We start from the raw sequence: 12,009 nt of genomic DNA, 5'->3' as shown, positions 1-12,009 counted from the left end.
GAAAAAGTTAACGTGAATAAAAGAAATTGTACTTCTAAATCAAAAGCCGTATTTTATGATAGTGTAATTATTTATGCACCTTAACTACAAAATTTAGGGTTTTATATTTAACAAAAACCATTTTTTATTGAAGCTTCACTTTGGATGGTTTATTTGCAACAAAGAGTGTACATATGCTTAAAACTTGTAAAACCTGGGTTATCTATACTAGCACATAAAATAAATAAATAAAAAAAAATATATACTTTTTTGTAGAGCATTAGATACTAGGATTATAAATGATAGTGACAGAATTAAGCCCTACTTTTAAGATGTTGTTAAAGTATGAGTTACATGGCGCTGCTCATTTGCCTGGTTTTTCTGCCAGAATTTACGTTCTGTTCATCAACTTGTGATCAATCATTTGTGTTTATTTGTTAGCATTTGTTTTTCATGTTTCATTAGTTTTAGGCCTCCTTTGTTTTCGATGTAGCACAATATGTCAATATTGTCCTTATTGTAGCACAATATGTAATGCGAGAAAACAAATTAAAAAAATTGCACCTTGATATATAATCTTTCCTGCTTTAATTCGACATTTTTTTTCTCTTCTTCTTAGGTCATTCTCATTCACAACCCAATCCAACAATATTGTACCATTCTTTATACCCTGACTCTATTGCTTCTAATTCTATCCTTACCTTTGCCTGATCACTTTCACATAATGAAAGAAAGGAACCATTTCTTTTATTCCCTTCACTCTCAAAAGCGCGTTCAGATCGACCAAATCTGCAATACCTGATCCTAGTTCACAAACAGAACAAAAAAATCTCGTGTGTTTTGATTCCTGTTTCAACGTACAAAATGTGTGAGTAATAATGCTAAGAAAAATTATGTACTAATCAACCTAAATTGCATATAAGTATACATAGTCTATACAGTCTTGTACTTTAACATTTTTTATTTTAATAATTTGAACGGTTATTTACAGGTATGTTGGTTGGGGCGTCTTGTTTAAAGAGAATAACCTCATTTGAAGGTTGCCTGCAGCTATGTGAAATTATTCTGATGAAGTCATTGATAAACTCGGCAATAAAAGATACATAATGCTCGGCTAACTCAAGTTGTTCAACCATCTCACGCGTTACTGATAGTGCAGTGTCGGTTTTTAGATAATATAGGAAATGTAAATTATCTGCACCACCTGCAACACATAATAAGTTATCAGGGAAGGGAAGTGAGGTGTACAAAGAACACGAAAAATGGATGTTAGTAGTAATTATTTACCACTCGGGCCAGTGATTCGCATGGCTAAAGAGACCGAGTTATTATTGTTTTTGGCTCCTTACTTGATGCACCTTACAAAGTTCAACACCAGGATTACATGTTGCTAACTGAACCCGAGATATCTGTTTCAGATTATTGAGCTGAAGAAATTGGTCTTTTAGAAGTTCCTTAGCAGTTTGGTTTGCTGGAACCAAACACTTCTCTATGAACTCCTTAATTTCAGGATCATTCACTTTGTCAAGCGAAGCCGGTTTAATGCCCTGTTGATCAACCCATCTTTTAAGAACTACAGTTATCTTGATTCCTAGATGTGGCAACATGGGCAAGTTGGGTAACATGTTTACATAGATTCGGCTTGGTCACATGTGGCTCTATTAGTTTGGGTCAAACCCAGTTGGGTTGACTTAAAAAAGGTTAAATACGTACAAGTCATTTTGAGAACCCAAATCGTAGCATATCATCACTCTCACAGACAAAAGACAAATTTTTTTAGTGTTTTTTTGTTGACTGAAAGAAAAGACCAAGTAAAATGGTTACAAAAAGAAAAATATGTTATTTTACATCATTAAACCTTAAATTGACCTATTTATAAGAATCTCGGTCAAAATTACCACCTCTATTGATTCCATTAAAAACATGGTGAAGAGAAGTTGACTCATGCTCATCACTTTCTTGTATATTTGAGCTGCATTTTTGCATTCACTATAGAGTAAATTACACTTTTCGTCCCTGAAGTTGACACGTTTTTCACTTTTGATCCCTAAACTTTAAAAATTATAATTTTGACCCTAAAGTTGACCAATTTTTTCAATAATCGTCCTTTGGCCTTACGGCGTTAAAAAATAGCCGTTAACGTACGCACGTGCTAGACACGTGAGGGCACTAACGTCATTTCACCTTACACCAAGGGACGAAAAGTGAAAAAATAGCTACTTGAAGGACGAAAAGTGAAAAAATAGCTACTTGAAGGACAAAAAGTGAAAAAATAGCTACTTGAGGGATGAAAAATGAAAATCATACATATAATTTATTTTTCCATTCTTTCTTTTCCGATGAAATTTTCCGACTAGACATTTATTTTCCCTTTACCCCCAAGCCTCTCCAATCACCACCACCTAATAACCACCAACAACAACCTCGTTACCAGCCACCGCCGTCTGTAACGAGCACCAGCCACCGCCGTCTATAACCACCACGAGCAACTGCCACCCACAGCCACCGCCACCTATAATTACCACCGCCACTACAATCAACACCAGCCACCACCGCCTACAATCACCATTAGCCACCACCGCCTACAATCACCATTAGCCACCACCGCTTACAATTACCACCAAACACCGCCATCTACAGTCACCTCCAACCACCGCCGTCTACATTCACCACCAACCAACCACCGCCACCTTGAATCACAACCATCCACCGTCTTCGTTTCAATTAAAACCAAAATTTAGAAAAGAAAAAAAAAAGATGACTGACATGTTTGAACTATAATTTGTTTGATTAGTTGTGTTTTGAATGTCATGAATTTGATTAAATGATTTTGTTTGTGGTATAGATTTGGATTCAAAGTCGGAAAATTCCATCGGTAAAAATGATCAGAGAAGATGATCGAAAAAGAAAGAATGGAAGAATAAGTTTATTTGTATGATTTTCATTTTTCGTCCCTCAAGTAGCTATTTTTTCACTTTTCATCCCTCAAGTAACTATTTTTTCACTTTTCGTCCCTCGGTGTAAAGTGAAATGACATTAGTGCCCTCACGTGTCTAGCACGTGCGTACGTTAACGGCTATTTTTTAACGCCGTAAGGCCAAGGACGATATTGAAAAATTGGCCAACTTTAGGGTCAAAATTGTAATTTTCAAAGTTTAAGGATCAAAAGGGAAAAACATGCCGACTTTAAGGACGAAAAGTGTAATTTACTCTTCACTATATGGGTACTCAAGAGTTACCATTTCCAGCATGCACATCCCGAAAGAATATATATATCAACTAGTTCATTATATTTGTTGATGCACGTTGATGTGACAACAGCAACTTAGATTTAATATGTTGTTTAGATTGAGACATTATGTTATTTATGTCGTATCTATATGTAATTGATAGATTATGGACTTTATGTTTTGGTAATGATCGATTACATGTTTTGGAGTTGTATATATATATATGTTTATGTATGATGTTTGTTTGTGATATACAAGTACAAACATAATATGTGTTAGGATTCCTTAAGATGAACACTTAGGAATATAACCAAGTATTACATCTAACGAAGATAAGGTATATCTTCGTTAGAGGCAAACGAAGATAAACTTCGTTTGGTACAAACGAAGATTAACTTCGTTAGATGGGCTGGCAGCTAAGTTCGTAAGAACAAAGCCCAGCAAGCCCAGTTCGACCTGAAACATATATATACGAACGAATACCCTAAGATAACATACACGTTCGACATACAAGTACTCCAGACACCTAAGTTCGTTCTATAGCTTATAGAAACGAAGATAGCACAATACGGCTGATTATTTACTTGATAATTAGCGATATACCAGTTTACTAATCAAACTAGTTATCTCGTGAGGATTCCGCACTCACGACATAATCATAGACTCTCGAGAGCGATCTATAGCTATCGAGGGACTCACAAGTGGTATCAGAGCCAATCGATTTCTTATCGAAGGTTCGAGATCGTTTTGTTTGATTCTTTTCTCTGAAAATCAACCTCCCGACACCCTTACTATCGCTAACTTCGTTTTCTCAAACGAATTTAGCAAACGAAATTAACCTCATCTTCGTTTCGAGTTCTTCCAACGTTTTAGCTTTATTTTCGTTAAGTTCCTTCAAACGAATTTCAAGTTATCTTCGTTACTCTCACCTTACGGATTTTGCTTTATCTTCGTTCTTTCCTTCAAACGAAGATAATTCTATCTTCGTTTCCTCCTGCAAACGAAGTTAATCCTATCTTCGTTTCTCTCATTCAAACGAATTTAAGATCTATCTTCGTTCAGTGCAAAAAATTCCGAAATGGCTTCCTCGTCAACCAACACTGCTGTTGCTCAATACCTGAATTCTCTTGTCTATCATGATCATCTCGTTGGACGTACTAATTCTCCACCGAAGTTAGTTTCATTGGCTGACTTCTGGGCGTGGAGAGGTCGATTTGAAGATTATATTCAACGAGAAGATTTGAATATGTGGATTATGATCACTGAAGGATATGAATGGCCAACTCTTACTGTAAACGTGTTACAACTAATTACAAAGTAGGAGAATTAAAAGGTGAAGAAAAATCCTTGTATGCTGTTGAAGTTAAGGCTCTTTCTACTCTTAGAATGTGCATTCCTCAAGAATTAGTGCACTTGTTTCCTAAACAGGAGTACAAGACTTCAAAGCAACTGTTCGATGCTATTGAAGCTCACTGTGAAGGTGATCCATTATTGAAGCAAAATCGAGTTAAGATGCTTAAGAAACAATTTGATTGCTTTAATGCTACCAAGAACGAACTAGTTGAGGATCTTATCTTGAGATTTCAACATCTTCTTGCTGAGTTAGCCTATTTGATCTTAAGTATACTCCTACTGAGATAGTGGATAAATTCTTGGATGGTCTGCCGAAAGCTTATAAAGAATTTCGTCATGGATTGCAAGAAAGAGCTGATTATGCATCTCTTCGTATAGATGGTGTTATATCCACATTAAGAAACAGAGAAATGAAGGATAGGCAAAGGATCTCCAAGACAACTTCACACAAGATCCATCTCTTTATCATGCCACTATGAAGAATCCTACAGCTGATATTAATGCATTCTTTCTGGAGTTGGTTCTTCTGGCACGAAAGAAGGTCCTTTTGTTATGGATGGAGATGATTCTGCAGGTTTCATGGCTTTGATGCTGGTTTCAAGGCTCGAAAGACAAATGAGAATGCCAAGCCTGGAAATATGTCGTTTGGTAACATTCATCTACTTCTGCTGGTTACAAGTCTATGCCTATGGATATGAAATCTGCTGAGGGAAGGATGAATGTCTTTGCTGCAATGTGTGCTGCACATGAAGCTTTGTTGCTGGGAGGATCACGGATCCAGCACTCATTGATGAAGATTATGACCAAATAGATCCAGATGATGTTGAAGAAATGGATCTGAAATGGAATTTGGCGATGATCACTAGGAGAGTGCAAAGGTTTATGCAGCGAACAGGTCGACAGCTTATTGGGGGTACTCAGGGCTTTGACAAGTCAAAGGTTAAGTGCTATAATTGCGATGGCTTTGGACATTTTGCCAAAGAATGTCAACGACCAAAGAGAGATGTCAACATTACCCCTACCCGTCAAGATAGAGGTGGTAATCGTCCTTTTAATCAGAATGCAAGTAGAGCTCTCTTGTTGACTGAAGATACTACTGGAAATAGCAATGACAAGGCTATCGTAGCTGCTCAACCTGATGGTTCTTATCTGGAATCTTCCACAGGATGAGACTAATAATGCTTATTTGGCCGAAATAGTTGATGATATGGCTCAAATAGCAGATTCTGTTGAGGATTTCTTGGACACCTCAGTTTACCACAGTGATGAGCATCTGTATGAAAATGCTCAAAGCTCGAACTTGGAATCTTCTACTCAGGTATATGACACTGATTCTGAGTCGGATGAAGAGGTTGAGGTTGCTGATACGAAAGATTCTGGAGAGGTGAACGCTGCTGAGAACAAAGACGATTCTGCTACTGAAAAGGTTGAAAAGACGATTGAAGAGCAGATGAAAGCGTATGAAATTCCAGCAGGCATGAGTGTGGATGACTTTGTTGCGTACATGGCAGACTGCAAGAAGCAGATCAACAGGTATCTTATTCTCTTCGTACTATTGTTCATGTTTGCCAAATTGTTAATCGAATGTTTGATGAATTGAACAAAGAATGAACGAATTAAGCATTTAGAATCTGTTGTTAATGCTGCTCATGAAGAAAGAGATAAATTGATTAAAAAGATTTAACTGTCACTGAAAGAGAAAGATTTTTAAGGATAGGATTAAATCTTAGAGTCTGACATTAATGCTATGAAAGACAAAGTTAAACATGTTGTGGCTGTAGAAAGAGTAGGTGGTGAAGCTTATGCATTATTAGCTAGAGTGTTCTACTATTGAGAAAGAACTGGCTGATGCTAGAATAGAAATAGTGGACTTACAAGCTAAGGTTGATTCAGCTAGACATGATGAGCTTTTGATGCATATGCAAAATTTGGGACTCTCCATCTAAGAGTTCTGACTCTGCTAAGGTTTCTTACATAGCATGCCTCCTCCTTTCAACAAATTATACTCCTGTAGAACCTAATATCCCGGAAGTCCTACTTCAACCTAGTGTTGATGTTGGTAAATCTCAAGACTCGTCTCCTAATCCTACTTTGACTGAGGAGACAACAGTGTCTAAAGGAGTTTCTTCTCAACCTACCAAGGAAGAGAAATTGAAAGGTGTCGTCCTAGATTCGTCCCTTCTTATGGTCAAAAGACAGTATTACTCACTTTACACTTCGTAAGAGTAGTAGGGTCTACACTGAGTTAGAATTCCCGTTATCATTAATTGACCCTAAGAGGATTGATAAAGTCTGGGATGTTGATATTAAGGATATGAAGCGATTAAGTCAGTTGCGTCAAACTCCTTTACCTAAGCAGTCTAGGAATAGTCAATCTGAAGATGAATTAGTTGTTAATGTCGAAGCAACTAAGGCTTTGAAGCATATCTTAATGCCTGCTCGAAAAAGTCCCCAAGTAAGTCTAGGACATCACCGACCAAACGAGACCATAAGGATCCTAGTAAAACATAAATCAGTGGACAATAGGTATCTGTAAGTACCAATAATAAGGTAGATACAAAGAAACACCTAAGGTCCTCTCTTGCTTTGCTTGTCATGAAAAAGTCATGTTTACAGTGTAGTCCTAATCGACCTCGGAGATCAGGTTCTCCTTCAAAGGTTTCCACCTCGGAAGGAAAAGGGGGTTGGGTATGATTAACAGGTTTATGAAACTAAAGTTCAATCTTCTTCAAAACTGTTTACTATCCCTCAACGACGTGACTCTCCACCAAAAGGTTCTTCTCCTATGGGACAAGATTCACTACCCCCAGTGGGAGTTCAAGTCGGTCACACACACCTTCAAGTCGTAATTCATTTTATGACCGAAATCATTCAGTGTTCGACCCTCTTTTGGCCTTCATTCCCCAAGACCTTCTCCCGAACGGTCAGAAGTCTTCTCCAGTAAGAAGACAAGTTGAGAATCAGTCACACCCACGGCTTCTAGCAATGGATATTGGACTGAACTGATTCTCAAGGATGAGAAGGGACGACCCAAACCTATGAAGGTTTGGGTCCCCAATGATAACTAATATTTCTCATTTGATGTGCAGGGAGTTCTAGGAAACCTATTCATTTGTGGTACCTTGACAGTGGATGCTCCAGGCACATGACAGGGGACAAGAAGCTCTTGTCCAATTATACTGGTATAAATGGGTCATATGTTAGTTTTGCTGGTTCCAAGGGCGGCAACATCACCGGTCAAGGAGATGTCGTCAATGGACAACTAACTCTAGAAAGAGTTAATTATGTGGAACAACTTACTCACAATCTAATGAGTGTCTCACAGATCTGTGATAAGGGCAACAATGTTCATTTCACAGAAAAGGAGGCATACATCTTGAAGCCGGTTTTGTTATTCCAGAAGAAGGATTATGCTCAAAGCTCCTAGGAGAGAGACATCTATGGTTTAATTTTAGGTGTTGATAATCCAAAGGAGCCCCTTTGTTTGTTGAGCAAGGCAAATGAGTCTGAATCTCTCCTATGGCATCGTAGAATGGGACATATCAACTTTCGGAAAATGAATGAACTTATCAGTCTTGGGTTAGTTGACGGTGTGCCTGTTAAGAAGTTTGGGATGGAAGATAAGTGTGTACCGTGTTTGAAAGGAAAGCAACATAAGAATCCGCATAAATCCAAAGTACTCAACTCTATTTCCAACCATTCGAATTACTTCATATGGATCTCTTTGGTCCTGTGAACAACGAAGCATTGGAGGGATGTCTTACTGTTTGTGATCACTGATGATTACTCGAGGTACTCATGGGTATTTTTTTTGAAGACCAAGGATGAGACTGCCGAACGATTTATGGATTTTGTCAAGCAAGTTGAAAATGTCCATGGAGTCAAAGTTAAGAGAATCAGAGTGACAATGGTACTGAGTTCAAGAATAATACTATTACTGTATTTTGCTTGACCAAAGGAATTCAACATCAGTACAGTGCACCATATGAGCCACAACAGAATGGAGTGGCTGAAGGAAGAACAGGACGTTAATTGAGACAGCCAGGACGATGCTTGCTGATTCAGGGCTTCCTATTACTTTCTGGGGAGGGCAGTGAATACAGCTTGTCACATTCTGAATCGGTTTTGACAGTTAAACGGTTTAAGAAGACTAGTTATGAACTATTGCACAACAAAAAGCCCAATTTACAGAATGTTGAGCCTTTCGGTGTTCCGTGCACTTTTCTTAAAACTCTTCCTCAGGGAAATTTGAACCTAAATCTGAGGAGGGTTTCTTTTTGGGCTATGTTCCAAGTACACCGATTAGGCGAGTGTACAATCAGAAGACTGGCAAAGTAGATCTTGGTACAAATGTCGTAATTGTCAGTCACAAACCTGCTGTACACTTGGTCCTGCTAATCATTTTGATTATGACGGTGTCTTCACTTCTTTTCGTGGTCCTGTTTCTTTTGCAGGTGTTCCAACAGTGGAGTGTCGTTACTCTTCATGATCCTCTGGATGGTGGACCGGTTTCTGGTTCTTCTTCTGTTCCTCACCATAGTTGAGCCTACCTCTAAATCTGGAGAATCTAGTGGGACAAAAGTAGCAGATTCACCCTTAGAGCCTGCTCCTATAGTTCCTACTGATCCTTTGCATGTACCTCTACCTGATTCTCCTTTCTATGATACTGATGACACGGAAGGTGAAACTCAGGAGGAGCCTAACACTCCAGATTACAAAACTCCAGAGCAACATGTGCAGACGAATTTGGGAGATGATCTTTCTGTCGATAAGGTTCCTCAAACCAGAGTCCACAAGGATCATCCAGTCAAGCAAATCATTGGTGATGCTTCTGCCTCTGTTCGCACGAGGAATCAATCTAAAAACCGTCGTGTATGTTTGCTGAAGTTAAGGATACTGGGGCAATTACTTGGTACTTGTATTACTGCTTTATCTCTCAGGTTGAGCCTAAGAATGTTGGAATGGCTCTTAAGGAACCGTCATGGGTTGAGCGATGCAAAAGAATTGGCTCAGTTTCGGAAGCTTGAGGTATGGAAGTTAGTTGACTTACCTCCGGTGAATCTCCTTTAACAACGCGTTGGGTTTTTCGTTGTAAACGCGATGACAGAGGTTGTTTACTCGAAATAAGGCTCGATTGGTGGTTAGAGGATTTGAGCAACAAGAAGGTTTTGATTACGATGAGACATTTGCACCTGTAGCTAGACTTGAAGCTATTCGATTATTTCTGGCATATGCTAGTTATAAGGGTATTAAGGTGTATCAGCTTGATGTAAAGAGTGCCTTCTTGTATGGTGATATTAAGAAGATGTATGTCGAACAACCTGCCGGGTTTGAGGATCCAGACTTTCCTAATAAAGTATATCGTCTCGATAAGGCTTTATATGGTTACATCAGGCTCCTCGATCATGGTATGAAAAATTGTCAACTCATTTGAAGGAAAGTGGTTTTACCAGAGGTTCTATAGACAGCACGTTGTTTATTAAATGGAAAGGGAAGGACTACTTGCTTGTACAGGTTTATGTCGATGACATCATTTTTGGTTCATCTGATAACCAATGTGCAAGGAATTTGAACACAGCATGAAGGCTAAGTTTGAGATGAGTGCTATGGGGGAATTAACCTTCTTCCTTGGACTACAGGTGGATCAACTGAAAGATGGTTTCTTTATACATCAGACCAAGTATGTTAGAGATTTGCTTACTCGGTTTCGCATGTCTGATGCTAAGGATGCTGTTACTCCCCATTAAGACTAATCATGGGTTGTGTCCTGATAAGCCTAATGATCCATCTGTCGATGCCACTCAATATCGAGCTATCATTGGATCCTTGATGTATCTGACAGCCTCACGTCCAGATATTACCTTTGCTGTTTCTATGTGTGCTAGATATCAGCTAATCCGAAAGAGTCTCACTTGAAAGCTGCAAAAAGAATCCTTCGTTATGTGAAGCCAAGCCTCGTCTAGGTCTTTGGTATCCCATGTATGGTTCTTTTGACTTTGTAGCTTATACTGATTCGGATTATGGTGGTGACAACTCGGATAGGAAATCAACGTCAGGTGGATGTCAGCTTTTAGGGGGGAGAATTGTATCGTGGCAGTGCAAAAAGCAGACATCTGTTGCACAGTCATCCTGTGAAGCAGAGTACATTGCTGCTGGATATTGCTGTTCTCAGGTGCTTTGGATACAGCAACAACTGCGCGATTATGGTATGAATATCTCTAATACTCCTATTTGTATTGATAATAAATCTGCCATAGATATTACCAAGAATCCGAAAACTTTAAAGTCACCAAGCACATAGATATAAAGTATCATTTCATACGTGACTGTTTTGAGAAAAAGCTTATTCATTTAGACAAGGTTATTACTGATGATAATCTTGCTGATTTATACACTAAAGCTTTTGATGGACCTCGTCTTGAGTTGTTATTTCAACTCAATGGTATGAAGAATGCCGAGTAGTTTCTCTCAAAGAACTTAATGTATTTCGTGTCTTTGTAGTATAAGTTGTACATAGATAGTGTCATAAAAATACAAAAAGTTGTCTTAGATAAGTTTGTATATATCTAGTGTCAAAAAAATTATATATATAATATATATGAATAAAGTAAGGTTACTGCGCTAAATGAGTAGAAGTGACGATACTTTAGCTTTTAAGCTGCTTAATCGTAAATAACTGATTAGTTCATGATTACAATTTGGGATATATCGGTAGACACAAAGTACCAAGGTTTCCTTCAATCTGAACTTAAATTATATATTTCTTGTGGGAAACATATTCAGATATATGGCTGAGATTGCTTGCTTTTCAGTAATGAATTGATCTAGTCCTTAAATTTTGTGAAAGATCTAGCATTACTATAGATTTGTTCAATGAATAGGCACGAACCTCTACCAAATCAGAACATAAAAGTAAATGTGATATTGTTATGCAAATCAAATGAATGCAAATTAAGGGCTAATGTGGTCTTTGAGATTCGGACAAGTATGTCCTCGGGTTCTTTGTATACCTAGCCTACCTAAAGCTTACAACTTGGGATAGTTGTCGAAAGTTCGCTACATGGATCTCATAGAAAATCACGGGTTCCTTATAAATCATGAAATGCAGAAGCAAATATGTGAAATCACAAAGTAATTCAATCAGTTATCCACAAAGTGTCTCTGATTGGTTAAGGATGTTCTTGAATAATTGAATATTTTTTATCTTAGTGCTTGTATCGATTACGAAAGTATATCTGAATGTGGGTTACATAATTTCGCAAACTATTCAAATGGCATATTAGGCTACTCGGGTTACATGGTGACTGTCCTTGGCCAGGGTATGTGAAAGTGTCATACTCAATGAAACTGGATGTACCGGTGTTTAAGAGGACTAACATACCGTAATCGCTGTTGGGTCACGGTTCAGAACTTATAATAAGAGAATTATTTCTCACTCGCAGGCTTT

At 38.1% G+C, this 12,009-nt stretch overlaps 1 pseudogene; it reads right to left on the bottom strand.

Annotated features, from left to right (window-relative positions):
* Positions 1-605: 605 nt before the first annotated feature.
* LOC122597259 overlaps positions 606-12,009 on the bottom strand; it is a 21,578-nt pseudogene continuing 10,174 nt past the window's right edge.

This window comes from Erigeron canadensis, chromosome 4 (assembly GCF_010389155.1).
Source record: "Erigeron canadensis isolate Cc75 chromosome 4, C_canadensis_v1, whole genome shotgun sequence".
Taxonomy (NCBI): Eukaryota; Viridiplantae; Streptophyta; class Magnoliopsida; order Asterales; family Asteraceae; genus Erigeron; species Erigeron canadensis.
This window is presented reverse-complemented; position numbering and strand designations above follow the sequence as displayed.